Genomic DNA, 16,613 nt, shown 5'->3' with positions numbered 1-16,613 from the left:
ATAGAAAAAGTATCTGGATTAAATTCTTTTTTCTTTTTCTCTGTTTTTTTTTTTATTATTGCTTGCAAGCGATTTTCAATGAAAATGAGGCAATGAGTAAAGGGTAGGTCTTATGTGGAGTGAGAATGGGTTTGAGGGAGGGATGATAATGTAAATGCCTCCATGAAGGAGGTGTGTATAATACAGTCATCAGACAGCCTGGTTGAAACAGTCCGTTTAGGAAATACTTATGGAGTGGATAATATAATGCCTGAATCAGAATCTCATGCAGCTGTAGTGACAATTAAAGCAGATGATGCAATAAGGTACTTACCCTGGTAGTTGAACACATAGTCGGGGATAAATGAATGTTACCAGCAGTTTTAACTCCATTTTGTTGGCAAAGAAACTGAAGTCCAAGCGGCTTGCTTGAAATGGACCTTTCTACTACTGCTGCTTTTCCACATCATTCTTATGTTCTCATATATTTTCTTGGGTGTATGGTCTGAGTGGGAACAGTCCTCCATCAGAGTATTAGTGGTTTCTTTTTGGATTGTACTGTGCTTTCATTCTGGGAAAGGCATTAGATTCAGTAATGCTCAGCCAACACCCTAACTTTCTCTGGAGCATAGTTGTTCCTAGTGTCTTGGAGGTCAGATCCAAACTGGGTTGTACAAGGAAATCTTGCTTTTAGTTAGAGCACATCTCTGACTTTAAAGTTGCTTGCACACAGATCAGGGGCCATCCCCTCCCAGATCATCTCCTGGTTCCACTTCCTGTCTTGGAAGCTTGGGTTCATCCTTGCTTCTGTTTTTAAGCAAGGGTCACCTAGTGCTCAGGAAATCCATTATACATATTGTTGACAAAAGTTGACAAACTTTGGAAGAAACAGAAGGGCATATAGTCAAACTATAGTTTCCGGCCTGTCCCATCCTAGCCCATCTGTCCTTTCCCAGAGCAAGTACTAGATGACAGCGCTGCAGAGTTAGAGGAGGTGAGTTTGGTGGGACAGGACCTGCAAGAATGGAGCCTGCTTGGGAGGATGAGATCTGTGCTTAGGATTCCCAGAGGATTTCCCTGACCTTGTTAGATCCAGCAGTTGTCCCCTGTTTTTCTTGTCCATCATCCTAATCTTATCACTTAACCTTTTGATAAGGTTTTCTGAAAAAGATGGATCTTTGGGACATGGAGGTCAGGGAAACAGGCAGGATAATGAGGAAGAGCATGTAGGTGTGGGGAGAGACAGACAAGGCTCCATGGCCTTAGGAATTTCCTTGACAATAAAGCAAATCTCAGAATCTTGGGATCTGTCTAACGTGCTGGCCTGAAAATTCATTATGTATTCTCAATGCTCTCGTTAGGTTTTGCCATCATTCTGTTAGGGAGTGCAGTGCTTTGATGATTTACTATTGCAACCAGCAGTGCTTTGAATGTTGGCTGAATAATAAGCCAGTCAGTGAGGCGGGGCTTGGTTTGCAGGAAACTACTACTTAAAATAATAACTGTAAGAAGGGCTTCATGCTAACCGTCAGCATTGTATTTCTATAGTCTATTCAACCTGTTGTCAAGAAATACCTACCTACTTGGAAAAGGACTTTGCAAGGCCTCTGCCCTCTGCTGTTCGTTCAGAGCATCATTTGCAGCCCCAAGACAATAAATGAGGGTAGCTTCCCCACGTTTTATAAACATACGCTGGGGTTTGCCCAGGTTTTCAGTTTCCTCCTAGGCCACCTCTAGCTTTTTTCTTTTCACTTAGGTTTATGTTTGAAGTTTCAAATGCTACTCTCTTGTTCATAAGAGACAGTATCATAAAGTGTACAGCTTCTCCAGCCAGGGATCCACCTTAAGCTTTTCCGTGTGGCTCCTTTGGCTTAACTGGTAGTGCGTGTAATGGTTTTTACTCCACGGTGGACTCATAGAAAACACTAGATTTAACTGTAGATTCTCATAATTCTAAGGCAGTCGTATCTGCTTTCAACCGGACGAGGATGGAATGCAAGAAATGATCTTGTCATCATATGCTTTGGGGCTATTTTTCACTATTTTAAAAATGAAGATGAAAGAGAAAGAAAATTTTAAATCATAGAAAAAAAAAACACCCTGATACTTTGAAAGATTGCCTTTGATAAAGGCTAAACAGAATCAATGTTTCTGATATTAAAATGAAACCCCACTTTAGGTAGAAATTTTGGGAAAGTCAACAGACCTACATGAAGGCTGTGTTTTCAGCAACACATCCTGCAGTGGGTGATGTGTGGATTTATTCCCTATCAGTAGAATGCAAGTGAGACATTTTTTCACTTTCTTTCCCATTTAAAGAGTTCATAATAATCAGTATGTGCTGAATATGTAAGTGACCAAGTCTCTTTCTAAAGAAAAATAAAAGATTAACACATTTTTTTCTCTAGTTTAAAATCCACTTCTATGCAAGAACTGAAATTATTAGCACCATTTCGAAAGTATTACACTGAGCTCTTTTTTCCCTTTTCTTTTTTTACCAACAGAGAAACACCCTTTCATACTCAACATCTAACCTTTAAGATGAGTGCATTTTGAGATTTTTTTTTTGCCTACATTACATGCCTGAGTTGCTGCTTAACATTGTGAGATTTACAACAGGTTTTCTTTAAATATTTCACATTGTCTCGCTTAAAGTCTTGCAATATTACACATTTCACAAAATATATTCTTGAACATTTTAAGAATAAAACAGAACTTACATAACCAGAACTAATATATGATACACATAGTTATTAAATGTATACCATATCCCCCATTTTAAAAGGTTTTTTCTTTAACATAAATTATTTTATTTAACATATAAACAAAGTCCTCTTTAATCCTAAAAACTGAAGTCCCAAGAGGTTACATATCTTGCTCAAGTTTGCATAGTTAAGAGGGAGAAGAATGAAGTTTTTTGGTCTAAACTGTTTCTCCAGATACTGTTCCACTGAGTGAGTATATTTTGAGCAGTAAAAATATGGGATCTAGAGAAAGGCATGTGTTTTATTATGAATATGATCTGACAAGCTATGATCTAGAAAATTAATTACATAACTTTCTAAAGGATGGATTGTTTTGTAAACGTCCCCTGTTGTCACTTATGCTGAAACGAGACGAGTGTGCTTATTTTTTTTCCAACCATCACTGGATGCAGATTTTGGTGTTCAAATCCCTGAATATATAAATCAGTGAGATGTTTGTAATACAAACTAAGAAAAATAATTATAAGATGCTTTTTACGTTTTTAAGCAGTTCATTGGGAAAATTGAGAGAGAGGGAATATCTTTGAATGACTTAGTTTACTATTACAAAACAGTTACAAAAAGAAGAAAAGTATTCTATAGGTGTTTGTTGTATCGTTAAAACTGTGCAAACCAGGATAAACAAACAGACAGAATTTGGGTGACACCAGGCAGTTTAACAAGGTGTTGAGTAAATAGAGGACAGTAAGCAAATGAATCCAATTTGACTGGAAAACTAAAAGATAAAAATATATTGTTAAAAGATCAATTTAATATAAATTAAATATCATCCCACATAACATAAATTATAAATCAAAAGGTTACAGTTAAGGTCTTTAAATGGATATTTGCTTGTGTGTGTGTGTGTTGTGTTCATGCATATCACACCGAGGTCCATTAAAAAAATGGGTTACAAAAGTAGGCATCTTAAGAAAGGACTTAAGAATATAGAATCACATTCATACAAAGAGTTAAATGTCAAGAACATAGGGGAAATAAATAAATACACTTGGTTCTCCTTCTTTGTGGTCGTCATGTTCTATAAAGTTGCCTGGAACACTGAGTTAACAAATGCTGAAACATTGCTCCTGGTGGGAGTAGAAGATTAGGTAAGTGTAGCACTGTGGTCGCCACGTTTTTATCAGCCAGTCAACAGATCAATACATCACCTTGTTGATGTGTGTTTCTGTTTAAAGGCTTCTTATTTAATATGTATTGTTGACTGTTAACAGTGAACTCACAGAAGACAGCAGCGTAACTCGCACCTGAACAAAGCTTACCGAGGGCACGAATTTCCCCCATAAGTCACATTGCACTTAAGCTCACTAGTCAGCCCTTCAGTGCCACGCTTCAGGGTCACTTTTAAATAGCAAACTCACCAACAAAATGTACAAAAAAATGTAAAAAACGGGGCACTAAGTAGACATTGAAAAGGACACTTACGATCTGAGTGTGGAAACAGTTCATTGTTACCAACATCGCAGCTGGAAGCCCTGGCAGCAGGTGACTCGAAGTTTTCCCTGCTCTGTACGTGACTATGAAAGTGCCAAGAGGCTTGATTCTAGAGTTACAAATATCTTTAGTTCCTCTGTAAAACAGAGAAACCAAAAGTGGATAAACCTGTGTTCAGTAATTAATGTTTCAGTATTTTATCTTATTTGGAAATAATCTAGTTACTCAATGAATATTCATCACTGAATTTACCTCACTACAGACGGTCCCTGACTAAGGATGGTTTGACTCAAGATTTCTTTCAATTTTATGATGGTGCAAAGGAGATACATGTTTAGTAGAAACCATTCTTTGAATTTTGAATTTTGCGCTTTTTTCAGGTACATGACTCTCTCGTGAGGCTGGGTAGTGGCCATGAGCCCCAGCTCCCAGTCAGCCATGCGATCATGAGAGTGTAAACCATCAATACAACCATTCTGTTTTTCACTTTCAATACAGTTCTCAGTAGAGTCCATGAGGTGTCCAACTCTTTTCTTACAAGCTTTGTGTTCGGTGATTTTGCCCAACTATAGGCTGATATAAGTGTTCTGAACACCTTTAAGGTAGGCTAAGCTAAGCTATGATGTTTGGTAGGTTAGATGTATTAAGTGCATTTTCAACTTCGTATTTTCAACTTACAATGGGTTTCTTGGACCATTATCCCGTCTTAAGTCAAGGAAGGTGAATGCAACATTAAGGTTTCAATTTACCAAAAAGATCTTGGAAACTATTTTAAATAGACATGCCATAAAGCATAATTACTGTTGAAAAGGTCATTTATAAACATTGATCTTACTTGCATCTATTTAATTTATTTATTCATAAAAATTACGTTTAGGTTACTAATGAAAATTTCATGAGACATTAGACAGCTAGCCATCATCCTAAGTTATCTTTCTTGCCGACGGATTCTGTAAGAGAGATAACTTGTGCTTACTTGAATTTTAGTAAACCTAGGTAGAATAGAAGTATTATGTTTAATATTGGTAACACTAAAAACACACCTGTTTTCACTGAAACCAACAAACTTAAACTAGCTTTTATTTATTGAAGATTATCCTAGATCACGTGAACTTCAAAAACAGTTTGGTTAGTTTCTGTATTTCTGAGAATATACTTGATTTATATAAATGGCTGTTTGTCTTTGAGACAATTAAGTAGAGCCCTTTATGAACTGATTTTGGTAATATCATCTGGAGGTAGGAAAACGTATATATGTATATACGTAGACATATATAAACTTACTGATGTCTTAGAGTTTTCATTTTTAAATTTTAGCCATGAGACAAGGAAGATAACGAGAAAGTCACTAATTTATAAAGAAACAGTTGAATCCGAATTGCATTTCTGGCATATAGAATAAGTTAATGTTACCTTCTCAGATGGCTATAGCTTTTACTAATATTTGTGGAGAAGACTTTAAAGATTTTTTTTATTCACCCAGTTTCCAAATAGCCTCCTGAAGTTTGCATTTCAAGAGATGGTTCTGGGTTCTTAGAGAAGGCCAGGTAGAATATTTACATCCCAAAGGCCCAGAGAAAGGATTTCAGTTTCTCAGAAAAGGGATTTTTGTCCCCTCAATGTAGATTTTTACAATACCTGTAATCCTTTCAGAGGGATGGGCGAGGTTTAGGGGTTGATAAAAGGGTTAAGTAGGCTTTGAGTTATTTCTGGAGTCACATTTCTGTTCTTGTAAAGACCCAATTTGTAAGACAAATACAGTTGTTCTTACATTTCTCAAAGAATTGGGCTGTAACCTGAATGATGTCCAGAAGCTGATCCAGCCGTCCAAAGGCAGTGTCCTCCAGTTCCTTCTTTATATCAGGAAGAAGGTCTTCCTCTCAGTTGGAAATCACAAGATTCCTGTGTTCGAGATACAGAGCTCTGTGTCTTTGGAATGTGTTAGTAAAATCTTCCACAATTGTTTCTGAATGTCTGTCTTTCCCTTGTGTAGTTTCATTTAACCTTTAGGAAGGAGACCTGAAAAAAGTTCCTATAAGGCTCTGAATATCAACTTTTAATTGGGTCAACTGCTGACCATAGGTCCACGTAAAAAATAGTCCTTTTGAATATCTTGTCAGGTTTCAGCCAGGGCAAACAGTAAATACTCCTGACAGTATTGAACAACCCCATGGACACAAGATGAGTCCCCCAAAAGAGTGAGAAAGATATTACCCTCCCAAGATCCAGAGCCACTCTCAAAGACAGCCAGAAGGAAGAAAGACTCAGACAGCTCCCCTGAGAGCTGGCAGCACTGGGTAGGACCCGAGCCACAGACAGAGCGCAGTCCACCCTTCTGTCTTGCCATGCTTGGGGGGCCCCCCATCTGCCAGTTGCCATGCCAAGTTCTCTGAACAGAAAATGAAACAAACAAGAAGCAGTATCTGGGAGATACCAGGGAGAGACAGGATTCATTCTCAATGCTTTTTTTTCCTGCTAATCTGAGCTTGCAAAGAAAAGACTCCATGAAATTTTACTTTCCACTCTTGACCAGGTATCACAGAGGTCTGGGAGAGCTGGCTTTGGAAGGAATCCTCACCGTTTGCCAACTTCTGCCAGTTCCCCCAGGATCCCCTCTGGGCTCTAGAGTAAGTGTGGTGTCCCAGCAGGTCGCTTCCTGGTCACTGGCAACTGTAGAGGAGGAATAATGATTGTCCCTTAGGAGTGAGGGCCTGGTGGAGACCCCTTTTTCTCTAGGGCACCTCATAAATGGATAACCTTATTTAAGTTGAATGAAAGTCCTCCACTGTAATTCAAGATCATCTTTCTGTAAGGTTAACCTACTTGTTTAGCCTTGAAACAAAATTTCATTCACCCAAGTCCTCACCCTGGACCCAGTCCAGCTTAAGTCGGACCCAGTCTGGTTTTTAAGACGGACTCAGACCAACCCCCTCTGGTTCTGAACCCAGGCTGGACAAGGACATGCTTGGACAAAGCCTGAAAGCTCATTCTGCAAAAGCTGGTAGGACTCAGGAAAGAGGAGGTGGAGGAGGAAGAGAGGAAGGGAGCGGGGTTTGAATCTTTCTGCTGCCACTTGTTAGCTCTTTAACCTTGAGAAGGTTGTTTACTATCTGAGTCTCACTTTCTTCATCTATAAAATGAGATGATATCAGCTCCCGGCTAACGTCGCGGTGACCGTTTTGAAGGGGTTGGCAGTGAATGTCTAGCACGGTAGCCGGGATGTAACAGGCCCTCAGTAAGTAGCCCGTGTGATTATTCTGCAGCGTGTTTATCAAGTCCCCAGCCATCATTCACGGCTCATTCTGTGCCGCTCCGTCTCTGGTGCTTTCCCTCTGTGCGCTGCCGCAATGATAACCACACTGATAACTCTTTCCTCTGAATTTCATATCACTTATTTCATTTTTCCACAAGAACCAACTTGCACTTCCGATGCAATTGAACTTTTTAGAAAGCAAAAAAAAAAAAGAAAGAAAAAAAAGAAAAAAAAAGAAAAAAGAGACTTACAAGCTTCTCTTTACCAGCTTATTTAACATACTCTACTCTCTTTAAAAAGGCAAGCAATTACCTTGTAGTGGACTAATTTTTTCAGTTTATAATTATGTGAATGAGAAAGGTCATGTCAGTAGAACCTCAGAAGGTGAATTCCGACCTAAGTAATAGTGGGAAAAGTATAATTTAATTCTTACCTCTCCAGGTTTCTGTTTCTCCTGCAATGTGGCATTAAAACGGCTTGCCAGGGGTTGCAAAGTAAATGGTGAAGCTGGAAACAAGGTCTGTCTGACTTAGAGCTGAGGTTTGGTCAGTGACTGCCCTTAAACTTGACAGGTCTGTGAGCTTGAGCAAGTTACCACACTTTTTAGAGCTGCAGGTTCTTAAGTGTAAAAGTGCTTCCCTCATGGGCTATTAGGAGGAGTCAGTTAGTTATGATGTGTAAAAGTGCTTAAAACAGGGCTGGACTTGGAGTAAGCACTTTAATTTTTATCATTATGATTTTAATTGTTATTTTATTGTTATTATTATTACTACTATTAGTCGTGGCAAAGGCATCCTCACTATTTTTGTTATTATTTAACATTGTTACCAAAAAAAGCAATGTAAGTATCCCTGGTGGTACAGGATGTTTAAGTGATTAATAGAAGAGTGAAACAGGGAAGCAGAACGATGAGGAAGTTATTCCCATTTCAGATTTCTCTGATAAATCCATCACTTCAAGAAGTGCATCTCAGTTTGCCTCTATATGAGTTTTAACAACTTCCTTAAACTCGTTCTTTTCTCTATTTTAGGGGGGAAAAAAAAAGATAGGCTCGGACTCAGAGCTTCCATTAGCTAACTGTATCTAGTTTGCAATTAGGAGCATTTTAAAAATTAAATTAATTTTAACAGCCACCTCGTATTCATAGTAAATAGGACTGTTTTGTATACTTAAGTCTTTTATAATTGACTTTTAAAAGAGTGTGTTTAAAGAACAAAAATTCTTCAAGATAAGTAAAAATATTAAGAAATAATGCTGATGGTATGAGATGGTGACTGTTGCGAAGTTAGTGATGGAAATATGATGGGGAAATCCTGCCTGGGAGGAACCTGGCAAAAAAAAAAAAAAAAAAAATAGAAAAAGAAAAAAAAAAAGCAGTGAGAAAACAGGGAAGACTGTGACGAGGATGGAGGGTTTACATGGAGAATTCGTGGAATATAAGGCCAGTGAAGCTCTCATTTCCTCATTTCGCCAAGGAGTGGTGTAAGTGGGGGTCAGTGAGGCAGCACTGGGCTGTGGACAATTATTGGAAAACCTCTTCTCTAAATGACAACATTCAATTGAGGGTCATCAGTGACCACTGCTTTTTTTTAATTTAAATTCAGGAAACCTTTTTGGAATGGCCAGTTTGATTCAGGCTTTCCACCTTAGGAAACTGAGTTCCTCCAGGGCAGCCACTGTGGCTGGCTTCCTAAGTGCTCTGTCCCCAAGTCCTAACCAACTGGTTGGGACATTCTAAGTGCTCAGTGAACAGTTCTGAATGAAGGAGTGAATTCTGTCTCGTCAGGCTCCTTCACTGAGTTCATTTTTTATTTGTGTGATTACATCCGAAAACTTTGATGGGCTTGGCATAGAGCGCATAAGTGAACTAATTGAAAATGTAGAAGATAGATGACCTTCAGTGAGGTCACCAGTGTCAACACAGAAGTGTTTTCACAGTCAGATGAAACACTGGTAGCACAAATTGAGATATTAAATTGATTCAGGAGACCCAAAGTGCACACACATGTCACTCCTGGGATGCCTCTATGACCATGGGGGCTTCAGGAGAAGAAATATGACTGACCACTGAGTTTTCTTGAAGGATCACATCAGTTCTAATGCATTGCCAGCCGTGGGGTGGAAGATCACTTCAGTAGTGCAGTGGAGAGCAAAGAGATTATGCTCCCTCACAGCGGTATTGCTGTTTTCACAGGACATGAAGCTGAGTGATTCGTGGATTAATTCTGTACTGTGGTCCTGCGTATGTGTGTCTGTGTGTTTTAAGTCGAGGTTGTCAAGGGAAATGCTTTCAGAAAAGTTGCCTGCTCTGTCCCTCTGGAGCTTCCTCTTTGTATACATCGAATATTAAAGATGTGTGAAATCAGCCATTTATAGGATGATTCCGCTTTTGGTGTGCTTTCTATCTCAGGTACAAGAATGGTGATTTTTTAGCGGGAGTACAGGGAGAGGAAGGTTATAGATATTTTGTAATAAGGAATGTTGCATCACTCTTTCCCAAATTCATTGCAAAGCAGTTAAGTTCTGACTACTTTCTCAAACACAACCCTAGACTGACTAATAGTCTGAAGATGTCAATATGATATCCAAGATTTTGCCTCTAATTACCTGTCAAGCTCCGTGTTGTGGGATTGCTTTAGAGAGAACCATTTTAGTTCTTTATGTATACAAAGCAGATTGAGAATTTTCCCAAAGTGTAGTTATATTTCAGACCAAATGGTGAAATTCAATAACAACAACAATAATAATAATAAATTCTGGAACTGAATAATAGCTCACGTACAGAGACCACGTAATGTCATGGATTGGTTCTGCTAGGAACTAACATACATGCAGTATCTCATTTGATTCCTGCTACACTCCATGGGACATGCCACACACATACCTTCTGTACTCTCTAAACCTTCTCTTCATCAATCAGCTGTACCTGCATTTTGTTTTTCAGTTCCTATTGACATAACAATTTTTTCACAGTGTAATTCAAGCCATCATTGTTTAATAGAAAACAAAAAGACCCATGTTTGTTTGCTCAGTTATGTCCCTATCAGAACCCAAGCTGACGTTATGTATTGTAAATGGCAGCTTTCTGAACAAGTTAATACCCATTCAGTGAATGTCTTGACCAAATATTCCAGGCAAAAGAAAGGCATTATACATACTTTTTCGTTGTACGAGGCTCTTAGTCACAGCATCACCTACAACTTCTTTAACTCAGGGGCCCTAGTAAATTATTTGCCTGATTCAACTATGATAGAATTATTTATTTTCAGATTTATCAACTGGAGATCATGAACTCCAGATTGCTGTTTTGTATCCTTGAAGGCCACCTTAAGTGATAAGGAAATTCCTCTGACCTTGGAGTGACTCCAAGAGACAATTCAAAGGCAAGACTCTGTAGCATTCAAGCAGAACTCAACATAAATTTGAATGTGCTCTAAAGAGGGGGCAGTTGTCACCATGGTGATTTTATTGTTTCCTAGACTGAGCTCAGAATGAAAGTGGAGGAGTTTTCAGAGCAAAGATGCTGGAATAGGTGAATTGAAGACCTGGGTGTAATTTCTAGCCATTGTTAGAAACTTAGTTTGAAGTTTGCAGCCTATGTTTGGGATCATATACCCAAGATAATGATTGTTAAGGTAGCCTGAGAGATCACCCTTCTTTTGTTAAAATATTTGCAGTTAATTGCAAGGTTATCTTATCATTATCAATATTTTGCTAAAAGACATTATACTCACACTGATTTTTCTGTGACTAATAATATTGAATGTTTACCATTCCTTTGCTATGCACAAAATGTTTTACATGTGTTATTTCATTTAATAGTTAAAAAAAATCTATGACATACTGTAATATTCCATTTTAAAGATGCAAAAAATGAGGGAAAAGAGACAAAGACTTTAAAGTTCTTTTGAGTTTTTGCTTGGATCTGATTTTAGGTTTTTTTTTAAACATTTTTTATTGATTTATAATCATTTTACAATGTTGTGTCAAATTCCACAATTTTTCAGTTATACATGAACATATATATATTCATGATTTTAGATTTTTAATGGTGTGTCTGTATGAAAAATCAGGATCTGATTTTAATTATTTAAAATGGTGTATCCTTATACAAAATCAGATTAAAACCCCCATCTTCATGGAGATTGCATCTGGTAGAGGTTTCTGTAGGTCATACAGTTAGTAAGTGGCAGAAGTAATAGTCAAACCTAGGTTCAAATTCAAAACCCTTTTAAAAATAACTAGAATCAGAGTGTCAAAGCATATGTGAATATTGTATGATGTGGAAAGCCTTGTTTAAGGTTGGCCGTACCTACAGGTCAAATTTCTGAACAATACAGGAAGGAAGATTGCTGATGTGAGTCTGGAGTGCTCACAGCTACTTTTGTGCCCTACTTTCAGAATGTCAGGAGTAAGCTACCAGGATGTAATTTCTTTCCCATCCTGCATTACCCAGAAGCCTCTCTGGGGATTCCTGTCAACCAAAATTGAAGGATGATTCTCTTCCATTTGGGAAGGGCCTTCTCTTTAAGTGAGCATAGAAAGCAGAGATTTATCAAAACCAACCCTGGCTGCCATGGTGGTGACAGATGTCACAGCTAGACCTCCCTCAAACAATCCTGGAATGACTCTTTGGAATTCTACATGTGCCAACAGTCGTTTTCAAACACCACAATTTTTTGCTTACGCTCTCCCTCCCGCTTTCTGTGTGAACTTCCTCAGGATCTTACCTCTGTAGCTCTGTGAAAACTTTAAAGATCAAGGGAACATTTCTCTCCTCTTAGAGAAATCACTGGGTCTCTGGCGAGATGAATATCTTGATGTATGTTTATCAGCACTTGGCAGTATTAACTTTCTTCCTTGTGGCCCAGAAGGTCCTGGTATTGTTCACCTCCTAACCAAAAAATAAAAATAACCTTCCTTTGTCTTCTTTTTAAATACTTTGGAGAATTTCTAACCAGTATCTTCATGTCCCTGGAGCAAATGCACAGGAGCCAGCTGCTAAGTGCTGGTGTTTGCATGCACCTGTTTGTTTATTTTTTAAAATGTAATTGGGAACATGCCTAGAAGCATGAGTCTCTTTCTCTCATGCACTTGAAACTGATATAGGCACACAGAAGACAATCATAGCCTTGTATTGTGCATCTTACACAACAATACAATTCTTGCATACATAGTTTTCTAGTGCAATCTTGCAAAGGTATGATGTTTAGAAATGCCTGGAATGCAAACTTTAAATGGGGAGCTGAGACACTAAACATTAACCAGAAACATTAATGAAAACACAGCATAGCAATCATCACTCTTTATCAGGGTCTACAAAGCTGTTTATCAATGGCTTTTAATGCTGGTTGCATTTTAATATCATCTAGGGAACCATAAAACATACACACACACACACACACGCACACACATATACATACATACACAGATCTTGGACTCCACCTTTAGTGAGTGTGATTTAATTAGTCTGTAATTGAGACAGGAGGGAAGGAGGCAGGGCACAACCATTAAAGGAATGACACAGCAATTAAAGATAGAACACAAACTTGTTAGAACCAACTTGGCTAAAGATGGCAGAAGATTCAACTTCCAGTAGACCTTGAGCCTCATTCTAGGCTTATTGAAATACATGAACATGCTAATGATTTACCCACAGGCGCCATGACAGTTCCCAGGCTAACCATAAAAGGCCAAAAAGTGGGCAGAGGTCCAATTGCAGGAAATCCCTGCCCCTTTCTCAAAACAGCTGGAATAATCCTCCTATCATTAGCTTATGAAATTACCCAGCCCATAAAAACTAAGGATCCCATGCTCTGGGGCCACCTCTCACCTTCTGAGATGGCCCACACCCTGTCTATGAAGTGTGTATCTATCCCCAAATAAATCTGCTATCACTTTACTAAGTCTCACTCTTAAATTCTTTCCTGCAGGAGACAAGAATCTCTTCTCTGGCAATAAAGTGGGGCCAAATACCCATATTTTGCCAAAGCTGTGTGATACCACGTAATTGAGCCTGAGAACCATAACACCTACCTTTCCCACCTGATCTCTGGGCATTTGCTTCCATGCTCATGTGCTGCCGTCAACTGTCCTGCATTCTGTTTGAGCATCCAAAGCTCATTTCTTCTCTAGGATCTTTGTTCTGTCTTTTCCCTTCTCCTGCTCTTTACCTAGGTCTTTGCCTGGCCATTCCTTTTGTGCCATTTAGCTCTTAGCTCACAGCCCATCTTGTTGGAGTCTACATAAGCAGGACCTTGTGGAGTTGTGCAGCACATGTCAAGGGAGGCCACAAACTAGGGGATAACCTTCCCTGACTGTCAGCAGGATAGTCTCAAATCAACTCACTTTTTTCTTTCCCAAGTTACTGAGACCAACTTATTCATTGGATTATGTTTTATTTATTTATTTTTTACCTCCTATCACTAGAGTGTGGGAACCAAGAGAGTAGGAATTTACTCTGATTTGTCTAGTATTGTATTTCTGGTACCTGGACTAGTACCTTGCATACAGTAGGTGCCTGGTAAACATTTGTTAAATCAATATTTCTGTGTTTGGTGCTCAAAGCTGAAAATCTCTGCTCTAAGACGGTGATATAAGGTAGTTGAAGTTCATCAGGAAATTTTAATAGCTGAAGTAAATACATTTCCAGTAAAGAGAGGGTAGTCTCTGGCAAGATGTTGGGAGGGTGATGTTTGTAAAGGGAGCGGTAACCCTTTAGGGTAGAGCAGGTCATGCTCAGTGTAGCATGAGCTAGTTGGCTTTGCTGGGATGAACAGACTATGATGAAAATTAACCCAGCCTCATGATATAATGAAATCATGCAACATGATAACGGTATTTGGAAATAGATCACAAATGGTGTCTAATGCAAATATCTCTAAACAATACAATTGTAATTGCCATAGAGAAAATGCTGTTTCTCCAATTCCCATAAAACCTTGATTTTCAATTAATATTCTCAAAAAACTAAGCAGCTAATAATAATAAAACAACAACAACAATGCTGACCGTTTATGGAGTGCTTCCTTAGTGCTGGGCATTGGACCAAATACTTGTAACGTTTTAACCCTTGCAGGAAACTTATGAGGTGATCCATATTCAGAGTTTACCATCAACAAAACAGACTTAGAGAGGTCGAGCCCTTGACTGAAATCCTACCCCAAGTAAATGGTTGCAGTGTCATTCGAGCCCAGAATCATGAAGCGAAAAGCTGCTGTCTTCACCCAGAATGCTGCACGCCTTGGTTTGGACCCAATTTCATCAGGTGTGACCCTGATGATTGTCTGTCTTTCATACTAATGACATCTCACCAAACCAGAATTTTAATAGAAAGTCCTGAAAGTCTTCAAATTATAATTGCTTACATACTTTTAAAGTCCAGCATTTGAAGCTTTAAATATACCTTCACAAAGGAGGAATTTTATGAATACTGCTCAGATCCCCAGCCCACAGAAGCCAAACATAATTCTGAACATTTTCTTAAACAAGAAAAAAAAACTTTTATTTTGCATGTTGTTTTACATCCTATGGATAATTTTTAATTATAGCAGTAGCATATAACATTTAGAATAGACAAAATATAAACAGTTTGCCTGCGTTTTAATATACTGTACTAATATTTCAGCAAACTAGGCCCCCAGAATGCCCGTTCAGTCTTCAGTCTATACTTAAATTGATTGCTCATGCCCAGTAATGGTTTAATTAGAACAGATGAAAAAGATGTCTGAGTGATCTTTGTGCCGATGTCAAAGGAGATTGGGGCTCCTTCAAAGAATTTAGGTGAACTGCAGTTGTTTCTACTCTGTGTGATTTCATTTCGAACAGGATCATGTTTTTCTTTTCACGTGGTGGCATCATCCCTCTTAAAGCATGTTAATAGAAGGTGTAGGATGGTGGGAGGGTTTGGACAGGACGTGCAGCTCAAAGATGCAAGAAAATACAAATGCATTCGGTGTACTATTGAGCATCAGAAATTAGAGACAGAAGAGGAGGGATGAGTGCAGAGAGAAATTTGAAAGAAGAAATGTTACTTGGGTTAGGCCCAGTCGCCGGGCCGTTGCTGGCTTGCATCGCTTTACTTGTCCAGAGTCCAGGGTATGGGGCTGCCGGTAAGTTTGGAGCTGGGTGACAAGAGGGCATCAGCTCTAAGAACTCAGTGGGCCAGGCTTGTCTGCAAGGAGGTGCTTCTGACTCAGGCGAAGGGCTGCTTTCTCTTTAGTGATGGAGGATTGACAGATCATATAAAAAAGGTAATTCCTGTTGAATTCAAGTACCAGTACAAAGAAAGTACTAGGTTCTGATAATCAGCCTCAATTGATATTGAGTGCACAGGTGGGCTTATTTTACTTTCCTGTTTTTTAATGATTTATTACTGTCAGAGAAGAATGGTAATAAACCATTCCAGTGTATTTCCTTCAAAAACTGGAGCTACTGCTGGTTTGTTTTTAAAACAAATAGTTAATTCAAAACTAACAGAATTCTCCTTTAAAAAAAAAAAAAAGATGGTAGCTGCTTATTTACTTCGTCTCAAAGGTTTTTTTTTTTTAATTCAGTCTCCCTAGCAACAGAGACATCTGTCTCTATTCTCTTAGTCATTAAAGCCAAAGAAAGTAGCTGCTTCAAAAATAATAAAGGCAATTTCTATGAATTGGGTAACTGTTAATTGTTGCCAAGAAATCTTAGTGAGATAATGAGGCATACAGCAATTGACAAAGATCTTTTCATTGATGTATGAGCTTCTAGCTAGCCCACGGTGGTTAGCTAATATATACAGTACCATCGATGAGGCATTGTGTGACTTGCTATGTAACACAAATAGAGAGGTGATCTTTCCCTCTTTCTAATTTCTTTCCGAAGTATGCCTTGCTGTGATTTTTTTTCTGATTGCTTAGTAACTAATCATACCTTGGGATTCCAAGGAATATACTTGCCCATTACATTTCATGAAAGTGGAAAGATTTGAAGCATTCACAATGGAGATCAATGCGACAAATAGTAGAGGAGTTGGTGGTGGTGTTAAAACACAATATACTTCTTATTTGAGTTGTAGATTCTGCAAAACCATTTGAGCGAAAGTGCTCAAAATTGCACTCGATTCGAAAATGTATATTGGCATTTGTGCTAAAAATGTTTGCAGGCCCCTTATAATGAAACCCCAATCACCCTCTACAATAGCTTCACTA

General features: G+C 38.5%; 1 protein-coding gene across 2 annotated transcripts in view; it reads left to right on the top strand.

Annotated features, from left to right (window-relative positions):
- Positions 1–16,613, top strand: part of LOC123613404 (teneurin-2-like) — a 394,217-nt gene that overhangs the window by 133,776 nt on the left and 243,828 nt on the right. The gene's annotated exons all lie outside the window — the stretch shown is intronic.

Source organism: Camelus bactrianus, chromosome 22, assembly GCF_048773025.1.
Source record: "Camelus bactrianus isolate YW-2024 breed Bactrian camel chromosome 22, ASM4877302v1, whole genome shotgun sequence".
Classification (NCBI taxonomy): domain Eukaryota; kingdom Metazoa; phylum Chordata; class Mammalia; order Artiodactyla; family Camelidae; genus Camelus; species Camelus bactrianus.
The sequence above is the reverse complement of the archived record's forward strand: the minus strand, read 5'-3'. Positions and strand labels throughout refer to the sequence as shown.